General features: G+C 38.7%; 1 protein-coding gene across 1 annotated transcript in view; it reads left to right on the forward strand.

The window, feature by feature from the left end:
* PRRG1 (proline rich and Gla domain 1) overlaps positions 339-15,987 on the forward strand; it is a 168,058-nt gene continuing 152,409 nt past the window's right edge. Inside the window, exon 1 of the mRNA XM_021079580.1 lies at positions 339-501. The gene's annotated coding sequence lies outside the window, so the exon portion shown is untranslated. The remainder of the gene's footprint in view (positions 502-15,987) is intronic.

The following is a 15,987-nucleotide window of genomic DNA, read 5'->3' on the forward strand; positions in this document are numbered from 1 at the left end:
AAATAACAATGGCAGAAATGGCATTGTTCCTTTAGCCTTAGGGCACAATTATTCTTTGTTCTGAGAATTATGAGAGAAAAAAAAAATCCAAGAAGCCATATGAAGATCTCCTATGGACTTCCAAAAATATTAGCCAAGGGAGAAGGTGGGCAGAAATAAAGAGGAATCATGTTTTTAACAAATGCTGTCTTTTTGGTTTGTTTTTTTGATGGTTTTTTTTTTTCCTTTTAAAAATGTATCCTTTATTTTGTTTTTAGTAAACACTGTCTTTTAAAATTACGATAACATTACCTTCACGACAACATCCGTATGTGTCTTGCCTGTTCTGTTTAGGTGCTGGAGGGCTGTTTAATATTTGCGAACGAAGGGGAAAAAAAGTATTCAGACAGTCTGTTTTGAAATGGAACTGAAAACAAAAGAACAAAGAAGCATGTTCTTTGAGATCATCGCCTTCAAAGGAAAGATGCCTGACAGAATTAAAATGCCATTGCCTGACATCAGGTAAAATTAAAATATCAGTTTCGTAATAAATCTGTCATAAAAAGATACTGTAACAATATAAAATGTTAGGAAACAGTCCTGCCGTGCAATGTACATCTTCTAAACATCACTGTGATTTTTTTTCTTATCCTTTTAAAGCAATGTGATTTTTCAGAATGCATAAAACGCAATGTTCTGACAGTGTTTAATACATTTCATACAGTTTCACGGAGTATTTCCAGAAAATGAGGAATAATTTAAGAAAGAGATTTCATCTATTCAGAGTATGGCTTGACATGCTCTTCCTTTCTGCTAAGATTCCTGTAATATTTATGCATAGTTAGCATGTGCCCCCTTGTTTTTCCCCTTGCCACTCACTGACCACTTTGTAATTACCTTTCTTTCTTCCCTACCAACTCAAGATGCTTAATGGATGAAATGGGGAAAGACGGGCCTTAAGGGGAAATGGATTTTACCAGAAAGTTGCAAGAGGGTAGGATGAAAAAGAAGAAAGATGTGACAGTAATGTGTGAGGACCAAGATGGCAGGGAATTGCTCTCATTGTAATGTGAAGCCTCTTAAAATGATCTGCCATTAAAATAGAAGTGATGTGACAAATAACGATGGCGATCAAAGAATTTTAACGTCACGAAAAGATTCGTTTCCAGTACTCTCAGTCCCAAACATTATTTTCCAATACTCTTTATACTTTTAGAATATATACATTATTTGTTACGAAGATGTCTTGATTTCTGTAGCATGCCGCATAATAAAGGTGAGTGAATTTGGCTTCGCAGAATTCAAAGACTCTAAACTCCAGTAAGGAAAGGAAGTGAATCCATGACTCTTTACCTCTGTATTTCTCCCCACCCGCTCAGACTCTTCTCGAAGTTTACTTTATCACAGGAGTTTGGAGAAAGGTGTGGGTAGTGGGAGGTCACTTTGCTCTTTGTTGCTTGGGTGATTTGAGGAAAAATGCACAGTGTTAAGAGGTGTGTGCTTAACTTTTCTTCGGAGAGCATCCTGAGGTCTGTAGCCCAGCAGACAGCCTTGCAGCAGCTCTGAGTGACCTGCTGCCAAGAGGAAGAGGGGCGTTCCTGTTGTGGCACAGCAGAAACGAAGCTGACTAGGATCCATGAGGACACAGGTTCGATCCCTGGCCTCGCTCAGTGGGTTAAGGATCCAGCATTTCCATGAGCTCTGGTGTAGGTTGCAGACTTGGCTTGGATCCCGAGTTAGGTGGCTGTGGTGCACAGCTCCGATTGGACCCTAGCCTGGGAACTTCCTGGGAACTTGGGTGTGGCCCTAAAGAGACCGGTAAAAAAAAAAAAAAAAAAAAAAAAAAAAAAAAAAAGGAAGAGAAATAAGCCTAGTTCGTATATGATTTGGGGCTAGGGAATCTTGGTAAAAAAAAGCATGGACCTTGGTAAAAAATTACTGAGGATCACAAAGAACAGATATTTCAAGGTCATGATTTTAGTGTTTCTCTGTGTATGGGAAGATGCACCTGTCTAAGGGCTTTTCTTTCCAAAGCGCAGAGTGTCTCATCCTGTTTTTCAGGGTGAAATGTCAGTCAGTCACAACATAGAGCTGTCTCCTCGTTCTTCTTCGTTTACAGTTATGTTATTAAAAATTAATTTTACTTTCTAATTCATAATTGAGAGGTCGACTGCAACTCTGTATGGTTTTAGTTCTAGAATTTCCCCTGGGTTCCATTTATATTCCTGTTCTTTGCGGCACGTTCCTGCCTTTGTATTCATGGTGAGAGTATATTTATTTAGTTCCCTGAGCATAATTAAAAGAGCTCCTTTAATATCCTTGCCTGATAATTTAGACAACCGAGTCGTCTTAGGGCTGCTCTTGGCTGATTATTTTTTTCTCCTGCAAACTGGGCCACGTTTTCCTGTTTGGTTGTATCCTTTTGGAGTTTACCCTGGATATTGCGAATGCGATGTCACGGAGACTAGATTCTGTTGTGGTCTTCTGAAGAGTTGCGTTTGCTCTTTTGCTTGTTTGTTTTTCAATCGGGGACATCATTTGGTGGGTTTCAGACTTCATGGTCTGAATCTCCTGAGGTGGCAGCATCTCAAATTTCAGCTCCTTCAGATTTAGCTGTGTTTATTTGAGCCTATCCCAGCTCCTGGGCGGTTCAGCCACAGAACTGAGCCAAGAGTATAGCGAGAAATGGATGCATTCCCCCTCCTGTCTCCTTACCATTCCCTTGCTTAATGTTAGGTGGTAACGGTACAAAATGAAAGACAAGGCTGCAAGACAAGAATAGCTGGCGAAACTGGTAAATTGTCGCAGCAAAATTTGGATCTTCCCTGTTTCTTACTCCATGCAGCACCTGTGCTAAAAATAGAAACTTATCCCTTTCCCTGGATAACCCACTGCTCCCTAAGCTGCAGGCATCCTGAGTTCTCTCTTTTCAGTGCTCCTGGCCACTCTGTTGGTCAATAAACCTGCTTGAGATCGCATTGCTCCTGTCTCTGCCTCCTTCTTCCCTTGTGGTTTCTAATACTTGCCAGTGGCTGTGGTTGCCCTGGATACTTTCCTCTAGTTCTGCAGGCCAGAAATTCTGCAGTTTCCTCTTTTTTTTTTTTTTTTTTCTTTTTTGGTCTTTTTAGGACTGTACCTGTGGCATATGGAAGTTCCCTGCTGGGGGTAAAATCCGAGCTGCAGCCGGCAGCCACAGCCACAGCCACAGCCACACCAGATATGAGCTGCATCTGCGACCTACACCATAGCTCACAGCAGTGCTGGCTCCTTAACCCACTGAGCGAGGCTAGGAATCAAACCTGCATCCTCATGGATCCTAGTCAGGTTAGTTTCCAGTGAGCCACAAAGGAAACTCTGTCTGCAGTTTTTCTGTTAGAGTTTTAGCCACTCCATGTAGAGATATCTATTCCGTCCTCAGTCGAAAACATGGAAAACTGGTATTGCACCCGCCCTGTTCCTTCTGAGTTTTCAATTCCCTCCAGGATATACCTGGTTTTGTTTATTCTCCTATGCCTTCCAGTCACTGTCTTATATTATTTTTGATATTTTTTTCCAGAATTTGTTGTTGTTTCCTGTGGCAGGCTTGGATCTAATAGAGCTACTCAGCTACACTAATAGCAAACCTATATAGCTCTATGTGATTTCAGATATGACCACTCTAAAATAAACTTTGTGAATTGAAGTTTTCTGTGCTATTTTTGCTAGTGGGATATTATAATACAAATAATCAATCTAGCTATTAAAGGCCAGCCTATTAAATATAACTTTTCTCTAAGCTATTTAAATATTTTTATTTTATTTTTTTCATTTTGGGCTGCCCTGCAGCATATGGAGCTCCTGAGCCAGGGATCAGATCAGAGCCACAGTTGCACCCTAAGCCACAGCCTCAGTAATACTGGATCCCTAACCCACTGTGCTGCACCAGGGATTGAACCCATGTCCCAGTGCTCCCAAGATGCCACTGAGCCTGCTCTGCCACAGTGGGAGCTCCTATTTTAATTTTTTTTAGAAGGATATTTTACTTTACTTATTTTTTTGTCTTTTTGTCTGGTTCCCAGGCTAGGGGTCCAATTGGAAATGCAGCTGCTGGCCTATGCTAGGGCCACAGAAATGTGGGATCCGAGCCACTTCTGCAACCTACAGCACAGCTCACAGCAACACCTGATCTTTAACCCACTGAGCGAGGCCAGGGGTGGAACCTGTGTCCTCATGGATGCTGTTCAGATTTGTTTCTGCTGAGCCACGATGGGAACTCCAAAATATTTTTTAAAATAGAATGTTTCAAAAGATCATAGAATAAAAACAAGAACAGAACTCCCGTTGTGGCTCAGTGGGTTAAGAACCTGACACAGTGTCCATGAGGATGCAGATTCAATCCTTGCTCAGTGGGTTAAGGATCTGGCATTGCTGTAACTGTGGCATAGGCCAGCAGCTGCAGCTCTGATTCAGTCCCTAGCCCAGGAACTTCCATATGCCACGAGTGTCACCATAGAAGGAAAAAAAAAAAGAAGTAAATAGAACAATAATTACTTAAATTAAGGGTATATGAAGAAAGAATAAATGGCATTACAGAAGACATAAGATGAGAATTAAATGCAAAGGTGTGACCTCGATTCTAAGTTACTATAGATAAAGACATTGGATCTCAGGATAGGTTTTCTCCGTCAAAGTATGATGTGGGTGGACAGAGGCTCTCTTCCATTTAGTGACTCAGGGGTCCAGGTTCCCACAATCTTGTGATGTTGCCATGTAAACAGGTGGCTTGTATAACCTCTGCTACAGGGAGAGAAAGAGCCGGAGAGTTGCTTGCACACAGGCTTTTTATAGCCAGACTTGGAAATGGCCTGCTATTTCAGTCTACATTGACTAGAACTCAGTGAATTGGTCCCTGTCCACCTGCAAGGCAGGCTGGGAAGGTTTTCTTTCTTTGAGTCCAGGAAGAGGAAAAGGCATGGTGAACACATAGCACTGTATGTGTCATCCTCTCCTTTTAATCAAGGCTATTAGAGAACAAAAAGATATAATTTTTATTTCATATTTCTTTTCTTCATGGAAGAGAGAGATGACCTTCTTTCCACAGTTGGTACTTCTTGCATACTGCAGGAATATTCAAGATTACCTCAGAAGAGTACTTAGTACTTACAATAAAGAGTAATTATTGATTTATAAACAGAGTTGCATTTGGTGGGGGAATGGCATTTTACAAGATGTCCTTTCTGCTCCCTTTTCTTAGTAGTTTCAGCAACCTGCTCTATGTTACAGAGCAATATGGAGTGTATACTTGTTGTACAATAAGAAATATAGTATATATAGCTTTTATATACAGGAATGTAATCTACAGCCTCTATGGAAGGTAGGAGCACTGGGAACCTGCCACTGAGGGTTGGTGCAGCTAAGGCCACCTTCATACTGACAGCCCTTCAACCCCAGGGAGGCTACTGGGCTAGGGTTGACCTTTCTCTCTTAGGGCTATCTGCTCTAACATGTGGGAGTGGCCTGCATGTAATCCATTTAGGAATCCCAAGCCTGAAATGTTCACTATTAATTACTGATCGTCCCTTCAAAAGTAGTCCCTACATTGGATTTTGGACTTAATATTCATGGATTGTTTTATTGCTATAGTTGGGTTTTAATTTTTTTAAACGTAGACTATCTTAGCTAGTCTTTCATAGTTTATATGGTGGGTTTCTTTGTATCATTGTAATTATCTACCTTTAACCTCTTTCCTCAACCTTACTAAGTAAATATTCAACATAATTAGTTTTTTTAGCTCCTTTCATACCTACATATGGGGGCGAGGGGGGAAAGTGGAGAGAGAAACCAAAAGATACAGGAACATGTGTTGCTTTCTATGCACAATACAGTATTTTTGTGCAGAAATGATCAAAAACTATTTTCTGAAAGAGCCAATGTCTCTGTCACAATAGATAATTTTAGCAAGAAATTATTATTTATTTATTTATTTGTCTTTTTGCCTTTTCTAGGGCTGCACCCACAGCATATGGAAGTTCCAGGCTAAGGGTCTAATTGGAGCTGTAGCCACCGGCCTACACCACAGCCACAGCAACATGGGATCCAAGCCGTGTCTGCGACCCACACCACAGCTCATGGCAAAGCCGGATCCTTAACCCACTGAGCGAGGCCAGGGATCAAACCCGCAACCTCATGGTTCCTAGTTGGATTCGTTAACCACTGAGCCACGACAGGAACTCCAAGAAATTATTTTATTAATACAACATATAGTATTTTAGACTATATGTTGTAATATATATTATTTCTAGAATTACATATTATAATAATTAACATAGATAATATATTAATGTATTATAATATTATAATTATATATCATATTTCTAGAATTTACACAATATAAAGTATATGAAAAAATACCCCAAAAAGTCAAAAGAAAAAAAAATCCTAGTCCTGTCATTCAATCATTGTTTACAATTTAGAAAACTTATGCACAGAAAACTTGATGATATTTGTTGGTAGAAAGAAGACAACTCAAAAAAAATTTTAAAAAGAATAGAATGGAAAGAGGACAGCTCAACTGCAAAATCATGAACAGCTGGTGAGCTGAGGAAGCTGTAGAAATGGAGAGAATGGAAGGTTTGAGACACTGATATCAGAAGAGCATAAAGCAACCAGATGAATGTAAAAGAGTCAGGGAAGAAAACAGTTCCCTCTACCCTTGTAAGTTCTTCTGGCTGGTCTAAAGAATTAAACTCATATGAGACACATTAACAGCAGAAAATCAAACAAAAGTGTATGAACATATATACATGGGAGAGACCCAGGAAATCCGAGTAATTTGCCAAAATGGCTGAAGCCCCCACCTGAAATACCACCGGCGGCGGCTAAAGACAGAAGAGGATTTTGGGGAAAGTGGTTTGGGACTTTATAGGGAAGGCAGGCAATCCACACAGAGATGGAAAAGTAAATGTTTGTTAAACAAATGTTTGCTGGGCCCTGCAGAGATGGTGGAACACAGAGTGAACCCTGATCTCTAGGCTCTGCTGAGTTTCTGCAATACATCTAGCGCGTATTCTTTACAGAGATCGCTAGTGATAGCTCTGTTCTGGGAACAGGCCTTCTGTCTGAATTCTTTTAGGCAGTGAGTTGGAAGGTCCGAGATTCTTCCTGAGTCTTTTGGGCTTTGATTATTTGCAACTTGACATAATCTGCATGTCAAAGAGACACATTTTGATGTGGTTAATTTTGTTCCCCTGTGGAGTAAAACTATTATAAAGGTATAGTTTTAACATTGTTAGGAGGAAAGAAGAGAAATGATAAGCCACAAACAAAATCTGTTAGATCACAACAAAATCCCTAGTGCTAGTTCCTCGATAGAAAAAAGCTAGAGATAGCTCTTAAGCCCCCAGTATAGAAAAACTGTCACCCCAAACACTAATAACATTAGCCCTAAAAGCCCTGTGGGACCTCAAAGTAGCTAAAGTGCTTTGGAAATAAACAGGATGAGGTAAAACTAATTAATCTAATTTTAGGGCTCAAGTTGGGAAAGAGCAATCTGGCAACTTCCTTACTGGATGCAAGAAAAATAAATTATTATACTTATATTTATTTTGGTTATATATTTTAAATGTAAGTCTAGCTTCCGTTTTCAAATAAGTACTGCCCTTTTATTTAGAAAAAAATCAAGCTGGAGTTTTATTTATTATTGAGCTCAAAATTGAATAAGAAATGACTATAAAAGCTCAAGAACTTATAGACTCATTAAATAAGTTGTAGAGGAGTGTAATTAAGAAAAGGAAAGTGAAGAGTGGGAAGAAGATAAGTGCAAAGGAGGGAAAGAGGGAAGGCAGAAGAGAGGGAGGATGGTTTTCTTGAGTTTGAAATAGATTTTGTTTTTAAAAGAAATGAGCCATGTACGCTACAAGCTCCCAAGTTCAATCTGAAACTCTCCATTACCAAAGTTCTTAAATTGCCTTTAAAAGTTAAATTACTGTTTAATTCCTCACAGTTTAGGCGTTCTAGGCATCTCTGTTGAAAACATTGACCTGATTACTTTTTCACTTTACTTTTGGAAATTAGTTCTTTAGTCTCTAATTAAGCCTTGTGCGGTAGACTGCATAATGAGCCCCAAAGATATTCACATTCCAATGCCTGCAATCCATGAATATATTACCTAACAGGGTAAAAGGGTCTTTGCAGATGTGATTAAGTTAAGGATCTTGAGGTGGGGAGATCAGCCTGCATTATTTAAGTGGGTCTTAAATGTAATCACAAGGGTTCTTATGAGCAGGAGGCTGAGAGAACTTTGGCAGCAGAAGAGGGAATGCAATAACAGGACCAAGAGATTGAAATGATGTGAGGAAGGGGATAAAAGAGACCCCTAGCCAAAGGATACAGGAGACCTCCCCTGATTGGAAAAGGCAAGGAAACAAATTCTCTCCTGACGTCTCCAGAAAGAACGCAACCCTGCCAACACCTTGATTTTAGGCTTGTGTAGATTTTAGACATTTCTGACCTCCAGAACTACAAGAAAATAAATGTGTTGTTTTAAGTCAGTAAATTGGTGGTAATTTGTTACAGCCACGTAAGAAACAAATATAGCAAACCAGTATGAATGGATCTGAAAGCTAAAAAAAAAGGCTGTAAATAATGTGTATACATACACGTGTGTATACATACATGCATATGTTCATATTCGTATATATATAAATGTATATATTTTTAAAGCTATATTCATATGTAAAAGGCTATTCACATATACATACTTCCTATATACGAAACCAAGTCTCTGACATGTTAGACTTGTAATAAAAATGAAAAATCACACATTCCTCTGTAATCATATAAAGGTGATATGCGTAGTCACTATACCACTTGTTCTGCACTTCCTCTTAGCCAAAAGGCCTAGAAGCAATTACTATACCACTTGTGACTATAGTGAAACACAGATGAGATTGGAATATGGCAGAAACTCTTGTGGCTGATCTCCTCCTGAAGGAGTTGGAGGTTTTTTTCATTACATTTTATTGCAGTAGAGTTGATATACAGTGTTGTGTTAGTTTCAGGTGTACAGCAACGTGAATCAGTTATATATGTACATATATCCATTCCTGCTCAGATTCTTTTCCCAGAAGGTCACTACAGAGTATTGAGTAGATTTCACTATGCTACAGAGTAGGTCCTTATTACTCATCCATTCCACACACAGTAGTGTATATGTATCAATCCCAACCTCCCATGTTATACCCCTCCCAATCTCTTACCTTTGCCATAAGATTGGTTTTAAAATCTTAGAGTCTGATTCTGTTTTGTGAACAAGTTCCCCTGTCTAATAATCATTCTTTACTAGATTCTAAATATTAGTAATCTCATATATTTGTCTTTGTCTGGTTACTTCACTTAATATGTTATTTTTTAGGTCCATCCATGTTGCTACAAATGGCATTATTTCATTCTTTTATGACTGAGTAATATTCCATTGTGTACATGCACCACATCTTCTTTATCCATTCCTCTGTTGATGGATATTTAGGTTGCTTACACATCTTGGTTATTGTAAATAGTGGAGCAGTGAACATTGAGGTGCATGTATCTTTTTGAATTATGGTTTTCTCTGGCTAGATGCTCAGGAGGGGATTGCTGGATCATATGGTAGTTCTATATTTCATTTTTTTAAGGAATCTCCATATTGTTCTCCACAGTGGCTGCACCAATTTGCATTCCCACCAGCAGTGCAGGAGGGCTCCCTTTTCTCCACACCCTCTCCAGCATTTATTGTTTGTAGACTTTTTGATGATGGCCATTCTGACTGGTGTGAGATGATACCTCCTTATAGATTTGATTTGCACTTCTCTGGTGATATTGAGCATCTTTTCCTGTATTTTGTGGCCATCTGTATGTCTCTTTGGGGAAATGGGTTGTATATTAATTGATGATCTCTATTTCAACTGTAAAATCTACTAACTGATGTTCATAGCACAATGAAAACTCTTGGACAATAATGCTTATGCCTACTTCTACTCCACTTAACTAGTGGTCTTCTCTGAGAGTAGTTGTGTTTGTTCCCAAACCCGTTTATTTCAATTACAAATCCGTAATTTGATCACACATATTATAATTGTATATGCACAATTTAAATTCCATCATTTGAGTCCTAGCCACAGCAATTATACAAACAAAAGAAATAAAAGGCATCCAAATAGGAAGAGAAGAGATAAAACTGTCACTGTATACAGATGACATGATACTGTACATAGAAAACCCTAAGGACTCAACCCAATTTGAACTGATTAACAAATTCAGCAAAGTAGCAGGATATAAGATTAACATTCAGAAATCAGTTGCATTTCTGTATACCAGCAATGAACTATTAGAAAAGGAATACAAAAATACAATACCTTTTAAAATCGCACCTCACAAAATCAAATACCTCGGAATATACCTGACCAAGGAGGTAAAGGACTTATATGCCAAGAACTATAAAACTTCAATCAAGGAAATTAAAGAAGATGTAAAGAAATGGAAAGATATTCCATGCTCCTGGGTTGGAAAAATTAATATTGTAAAGATGGCCATACTACCCAAAGCAATCTATAGATTCAATGCAATCCCTATCAAACTACCCAGGACATTTTTCACAGAACTAGAACAAACAATCCACAAATTTATATAGAACCACAAAAGACCCAGAATCGCCAAAGCAATCCTGAGAAACAAAAACCAAGCAGGAGGCATAACTCTCCCAGACTTCAGGCACTATTACAAAGGCACAGTCATCAAGACAGTGTGGCACTGGTACCAAAACAGACATATAGACCAATGGAACAGAATAGAGAACCCAGAAATAAATCCTGACACCTATGGTCAATTAATCTTTGACAAAGGAGGCAAGAGCATAAAATGGGGAAAAGAAAATCTATTCAGCAAGCATTGCTGGGAAACCTGGACAGCTGCATGCAAAGCAATGAAACTAGAACACACCCTCACACCATGTACAAAAATAAACTCAAAATGGCTTAAAGACTTAAATGTAAGACAAGACACCATCAAACTCCTGGAAGAGATCATAGACAAAACATTCTCTGACATCAACTTCATGAATATTTTCTCAGGTCAGTCTCCCAAGGCAACAGAAATAAAAGCGAAAATAAACCAAAGGGACCTAATCAATCTGACAAGCTTTTGCACAGCAAAGGAAAGCAAAAAGAAAACAAAAAGACAACTGACAGAATGGGAGAAAATAGTTTCAAACGGAGCAACAGACAAGGGCTTAATATCTAGAATATACAAGCAACTTATACAACTCAACAGCAAAAAAGCCAACCACCCAATGGAAAAATGGGCAAAAGACCTGAATAGACCATTCTCCAAGGAAGATATACAGCTGGCCAACAAACACTTGAAAAAATGCTCAACATCCCTGATTATTAGAGAAATGCACATCAGAACTTCCATGAGATACCACCTCACCCTAGTCAGAATGGGCATCATTAATAAGTCCACAAATAACAAATGCTGGAGGGGGTGTGGAGAAAAGGGAGCCCTCCTGCACTGTTGGTGGGAATGTAAGCTGGTACAGCCACTATGGAGAACAGTATGGAGGTACCTTAGAAATCTATACATAGAACTTCCATATGACCCCGCAATCCCACTCTTGGGCATATATCCAGACAAAACTCTAATTAAAAGAGACACATGCACCCGCATGTTCATTGCAGCACTATTCACAGTAGCCAAGACATAGAAACAACCCAAATGTCCACTGATAGATGATTGCATTAGGAAGACGTGGTATATATACACAATGGAATACTACTCGGCCATAAAAAAACCCAACATAATGCCATTTGCAGCAATGTGGATGGAACTAGAGACCCTCATACTGAGGGAAATAAGTCAGAAAGAGAAAGACAAATACCATATGATACCACTTATCTCTGGAATCTAATATAAGGCACAAATGAACGTTTCCACAGAAAAGAAAATCATGACTTGGAGAACAGACTTGGGGTTGCCCGGGGAGAGAGGGAGGGAATGGGAGGGATCGGGAGCTTGGGGTTAACAGATGCAAACAATTGCTCTTGAAATAGATTTACAATGAGATCCTGCCGTGTAGCATTGAGAACTATGTCTAGATATTTACATCGCAACACAGCAATGGGAGGAAAAAGTATGTATACATGTATGTGTAACTTAGTCCCCATGCTGTACAATGGAAAAAATAAATAAATAAATAAATTCCATCATTTGACTAAACATTTCATAAACTGATAAGATAGAAATTGGAAAGGAATTTTTTTTTTTTTTTGTCTTTTCTAGGGCCACACCTTTGGCATACGGAGATTGCCAGGCTAGGGATCTAATTGGAGCTGTAGCCACCGGCCTACACCACAGCCACAGCAACACCAGATCCGAGTCAAGTCTGCGACCTACACCACAGTTCATAGCAACGCCAGATCCTTAACCCACTGAGCACAGCCAGGGATTGAACCCACAACTTCATGGTTCCTAGTTGGATTTGCTAACCACTGAGCCACGACGGGAACTCCAGGAAAATTTGTTTTCATGAAAATACTTTGGAATGATTTAATGCAAATGAATACCTAATATAATTGCTGTCAAAATATGGATAGGGCAATAGCTTAAAAATTTTGGAAAAAATCATAAAAATCTAGGATTCTTTCCTAGACTGCTTCATGAATGTCTTTAGTTTCTTTTTTTAAAAAAAATTTATGGACACACTCATGACATATGAAAGTTCCTGAGCTAGGGATTGAATCTGAAACCTATTCTGCCACTGCAGCTGGATCCTTTAACTCACTGTGCCAGGCTGGGGATCAAACCCTCACCTCTGCAGAGATCCAAACTGCTATAGTCGGATTTTTAACCACTATGCCACAATGGGAGTTCCTGCATTTAGTTTCTTAAAAGCTCTTCTCTAAGGACACCCCGAAGTGTAAATGAGAGATGACGTTGTGTTAAGAATGTAAACTTGGGAGAAAGACCACATGAGTTTTAATCTTATCTCGACTGTTTACTGATTGTGTAATCTTAGGCAAGTTTCTTAACCTCAAATGTAAAATAAGGATGATTGTAATTGCTACCTCAAAAAGATACTGGCAAGACTAAAAGCATATGACGCATAGTAAATGCTCAACTGTTATTATTAATACTGGTACTGCTACTGTGTATGTGGTTTATTCAAGAATGACTACCTGGACCATCTATTCAATTTATTTATTTGTTTATTTTTACTGAAATACAGTTGGTTTACAATGTTGTGTTAATTTCTGAGGTACAGCAAAGTGATTCATTCAATTATACATGTATACACACATTCTTTTTCATATCTCTTTCTATGGTTTATCACAGGATATTGAATATAGTTCCCTGTGCTATAATGTTTATCCATTATATATACAATAGTTTGCATCTGCTAATCCCAAACTCCCAATCAATCCTTACCCGATCCCACTCCCCCTTGTCAACAAGTCTGTTCTCTATGTGCCATTATGATTTATCACAGGATATTGAATATAGTTCCCTGTGCTATAATGTTTATCCATTATATATACAATAGTTTGCATCTGCTAATCGCAAACTCCCAATCAATCCTTACCTGATCCCACTCCCCCTTGTCAACAAGTCTGTTCTCTATGTGGACCATCTACTGATGGAGTCATGCTCAAGGAAGACTCCTGGGCTTTAAGTCAAAAGACTGATAAAATCTACATATAGTTTTATGGTAAAATGATCTCTACTTATTCAAATTTGCCAATTAACAAACTTTTGCCAATTAATTCCAATTGTAATTGCTTTTGATAAGGGATTCTCCTAGAAGTCGATTTATTTGTCTGTATATTAGTAGTTTGAAAAACACAAAAAATGAGACCCAATTGTGTGAAAATACAAAGCTCCCATGACACATAAGTATCACTCCACTAAATCATTTCTTCCATACATTTTTTAAGATTAAGAATCTAGGGAATTCTCATGGCACAACAGAAATGAATCTGACTAGTATGCATGAGGGTGCAGGTTCAATCCCTGGCCTCGCTCAGTGGGTTAAGGATCTAGCATTGCCATGAGCTGTGGTGTAGGTTGCAGACCTGGCTAGGATCCAGAATTGCTTTGGCTGTGGTGTAGGCCGGCAGCTGCAGCTCCAATTCTCCCACCAGCCTGGGAACTTCCATATGCTGCAAGTGCGGCCCTAAAAAGAAAAACCAAAAAAAAAAAAAAAAATCCCAAACAAACAAAAAAGAAAAACCTGATTGTGATGAAACTAAAGACATATTAGAACTGAAGACAAAATGGCCAACAAACATTCAGACTAAATAGAGAGCAAATGCAAAATTACTGATGTTGTATTGACTTTTCTGTCAAAAGCTGGATGTTTGTTTGACTAGAAGATTTCAGAATTCAATCTCACATCCTAGATTAGGAATCATGATTTTTAGCCTGAAAAGGGATACTTATGATTTACAGGCAAGAGCACAAAGTGAGGTTTCAGAAGCCCTGAATTCTAGTCCCAACTCCATTCTGTATTTAGGTGAAGACACTTAACCTCTCAGAGCTGAGTGATTAGTGGATTCTAATCTAGTCCTTGACCCTTAACAGCCATGCCTTGGACATAGTGCTTAACTTTTCTTAACCTTGGATGCTATTTGCAAAACAGGGACAATAATAGAACCAAACTGTAATAGGTACAAATGGTGATGACATGGAATATTCATATGTAAAGAGCATAGCACTGTGTCTGGGGCATATATTAACTAATATAATAATCAACAGATATTAACTGTAGTTTACCTATTCATTTGTTCTGGAGGTGGTTAGAGAGACTGGCAGGAAGGAATGACTGTCAGATCCATGGCATTAGTTCATTGAAAGGGAGCTATTTAAAATATATACTATTACAATTTTTCAGCCTCTAAAGAAATGCTGGTGTACTAAGGCATAGTCCTGAGTGACCACACCCTAGTCAGTCAAATCTTTCTTTACACATCTTGCTCTTTCACATGAAGCTCCAGGGAATAAAAGAATATGCCGAAGTATAATTGACATATTATACTTATAGTAATTATTTTAGCTTTTATTCCAGTATTGACAATATCAGATTGATTATCCTTTCCCGACATTTGGGAACAGTTCAGCCACCAAAAAGATGATCCACATTTCATGTAGTTAGGGCTTAGAGAGTTGACCTGTTTGGGTCCTCCAGGAAGTCAACTCCAAGACAATCAGGCTTACAAGAGGTTTGGGGGAAGGGTGGAGAAGTAACATCTCTGAAAGGTGAATGGGGGAGGAAGGCTTGGGCACAGAAGACACCGATTTGACACTTTTGAAGGGAACGTGGGCAAGGAACACCTCAGAGAAAACTTAGACCAAAATGCACCTCCAATAAAGTTTCAGCCAACCCAAGAGGGAATTCCAGAGCAAAGATTGCTCCATAGAGGAGACCCACATTGGGCAGGAATGGCCGGGCACCAGTGCCCCACCATGCTCATTTGAATGCCAACAAAGCATGCATAGCACCCCCACCTCAAAAGTGGAGGCGCATCCCAAAGATGATATAGTCGAAGGCTGCCAGTTAAGCCTTCTCCTTGTAGCTGAACAACAGTTTTCTTTCTTGAAGGAGTATCTGAGAGGCGTACTGGAATGGCTACCAGAGTTCCCACATTATACCTTCCCTCGATATAGTTTATTATAGTAAGTTATTTCCCTGTTTTTATGCCTTACATCATTTAACATTTTATAAGTTAAAGCCTTTAATTTTTTTCTTGAGTATATTTTGCCAAAGTTTTGAGTTGTTAAAGGAAGGAACAAATTGCATATTACAGTAAAGGATTTTAAAATACATACTTGAAAGTTGATTTTCTTTTTAGAGACAACGAAGTAAATATTCATTCTTGTCTTCCCAAATATAGCAATAAAATTGGCGTTTAGAATGCTGACCTACCTAACCATAAAATTTCATTTATATTTTGTGTGATTAAAATGCATAAGTTTAAAGTTATATTTTCGATATTACAAGCA

This window comes from Sus scrofa, chromosome X (genome assembly GCF_000003025.6).
Source record: "Sus scrofa isolate TJ Tabasco breed Duroc chromosome X, Sscrofa11.1, whole genome shotgun sequence".
In the NCBI taxonomy this organism is placed as follows: Eukaryota; Metazoa; Chordata; class Mammalia; order Artiodactyla; family Suidae; genus Sus; species Sus scrofa.